The sequence below is a fragment of the Squalius cephalus genome, assembly GCF_949319135.1.
Source record: "Squalius cephalus genome assembly, chromosome: 15".
In the NCBI taxonomy this organism is placed as follows: domain Eukaryota; kingdom Metazoa; phylum Chordata; class Actinopteri; order Cypriniformes; family Leuciscidae; genus Squalius; species Squalius cephalus.
In genome coordinates this window covers 37,894,584-37,897,083 of record NC_137136.1, presented here as the reverse complement: position 1 = coordinate 37,897,083, position 2,500 = coordinate 37,894,584, and the positions used below count along the sequence as shown (strand labels likewise).

At 40.6% G+C, this 2,500-nt stretch overlaps 1 protein-coding gene across 2 annotated transcripts in view; it reads right to left on the bottom strand.

The window, feature by feature from the left end:
- Positions 1-2,500, bottom strand: part of mboat1 (membrane bound O-acyltransferase domain containing 1) — a 35,225-nt gene that overhangs the window by 29,996 nt on the left and 2,729 nt on the right. The window lies entirely within an intron of this gene.

The following is a 2,500-nucleotide window of genomic DNA, read 5'->3' as shown; positions in this document are numbered from 1 at the left end:
CTCCTACTTTCACTCGCTCCATCGAGTCTACATCCCTACCAGAAGCCTACGATCGGTCAACGAGCGACATCTCGTGGTTCCATCACAGAACGATCTCCCCGCCCTCATCCGGAACGCAGAATCCCTGACAATGTTCAGACAGCTGAAAACCCTTCTCTTCCGTGAGCACTTAACCTCATAAAAAAAATTATTTCCTTTTCCTTTAAATCCTCGCTTATCAGGCTTATGCTACTCTGAACAATGCCTGAACTTCGTATGTTGAGCACTTCTTGCGTTGTTTTTGCCTCTTCACGATGACTCGCTTAATTTAGTCCTAAATTATAAGTCGCTTTGGACAAAAGCGTAAATGACTAAATGTAAATGTAAATGTCTGTGAACTAGATCAGAGGTTCTCAACTCCAGTCCTCGGGACCCGCTGCTCTGCACATTTTGTATGTCTCCCTTATTTAACACACCTGAACCAGATCATCAGCTCGTTAGGAGAGACTCCATGAACTGAACTGAGTGTGTCAGATAAGAGAGACATACAAAATGTGCAGAGCAACGGGTCCCGAGGACTGGAGTTGAGAACCACTGAACTAGATCATCGAAATGACACGAAACACTGATCCTCCTCAAACTCGTCTCCACACCGGCGTGATGATCTTCAACCAGATGAACTGGATAATATTCTGAATGTTCTGATCCAGTCTGACCTCTGACCTGTAATGCTGCCTGAATCATAATCACACACTGTTGGTTTGTTGGCCAGAGGAGAACTGAGCGACTGAGTCTGGTTTCCAGGAACGTCATAAGTGTTATGACTTCACAGAGTGTTTCAAGCATGGGGTGAACACACCTACACACAGAATCTCAAAGGGCAACCCGTCAAAATACAAGTTCAGTTAAACTTGAAGAAATTATAACAGAAATATATTACTAGTGCACAGTAGAATAATAATAATAATATTAAAACTTTATTTTTAAGGAATATGAACACTTTTGAAAGGCACAATAAACGATCGTTTCCGGACAGCTGTCATACACGCCTGCATACGTCACGCTTGATGTCAACAGAAATGGGTTATCATTCTAAGAAGCCTTCATTTGTGTTCATCTGACGAAAGAAAGTCAGACACATCTGAAATGACATGAGGGTGAGTAACTGATGATGGAGTATCCCTTTAAATAGATACCTCTGTCTCTGGTTACCCTATGCAAAAACACTGCCCGAACCAGCCTAACCACTACTAACCAGCAGTGCCTGAACTAATGGAACGACACTGGAAGCCACAGAGGCAGACCGTGAGGTGGAGACTGCACTCCATTAAGGGTAGGGAAGACACTAGTAAGCTACTAGTGTCTCATGAACCGAAGCTCTCTGACTCTTCCATTCAGACATGAGTGCCCCAAACCTAGTGCTTCAGGTACTTAGGGATTGAGCTATTAGTTAAATACAACGAAATAGAAATAGAAATAGAAATAGAAATAGAAATAGGGTTGGACGGTCAGGGATGCATTAGGAACGATCCTGAGAAAAATAAAATTGTGACCCAAATTGGATTGGACCAGTAAATGGACATTACTTTGCAGTTTCATCACGCAGGAGCCAAGCTGTGTTGTTTTTACGCACACTAATAGGGGGAACTGAAGCCATATTGGGCAGGCAGTGAATCGGTGTGCAAAAACCCCATGAGAGTGAAGAGAGAGAGAGAGAGAGAGAGAGAGAGAGAGAGAGAAGATATCCCTTTAAAAGAATATCCCTTAATGTCCCACCGCTGCCATCATAGGGGTACTATAATTCTATAATTCTAAACTGTTTTAATATATTTTAAATACATTTTTATTCTCAACTTTTGTTATTTTGATTTCTTGTGCATGCTATTTTTAATTCCTTTGCATCTGTTGTAATTATTTTGATTATTTTAATTCCTTCTATGTAAAGCATTTTGAATTACCATTGTGTGTGAAATGTGCTATATAAATAAACTTGCCTTGCCTAACCAATAGTGCTGAACCAGCTTAACCAATACTAACCAATAGAGTTTGAAACAACCTAACCAATACTAACCAAAAGTGCTGAACCAACCATCTTAACGCTTAACCAATACGAACCAATAGTGCTGAACCAGCTTAACCAATACTAACCAAGAGTTTGAAACAACCTAACCAATACTAACCAATAGTGCTGAACCAGCTTAACCAATACTAACCAATAGTGCTGAACCAGCTTAACGCTTAACCAATACTAACCAATAGTGCTGAACCAGCTTAACCAATACTAACCAATAGAGTTTGAAACAACCTAACCAATACTAACCAATAGTGCTGAACCAGCTTAACCAATACTAACCAATAGTGCTGAACCAGCTTAACACTTAACCAATACTAACCAATAGTGCTGAACCAGCTTAACCAATACTAACCAATAGTGCTGAACCAGCTTAACGCTTAACCAATACTAACCAATAGTGCTGAACCAGCTTAATGCTTAACCAATACTAACCAATAGTGCTGAACC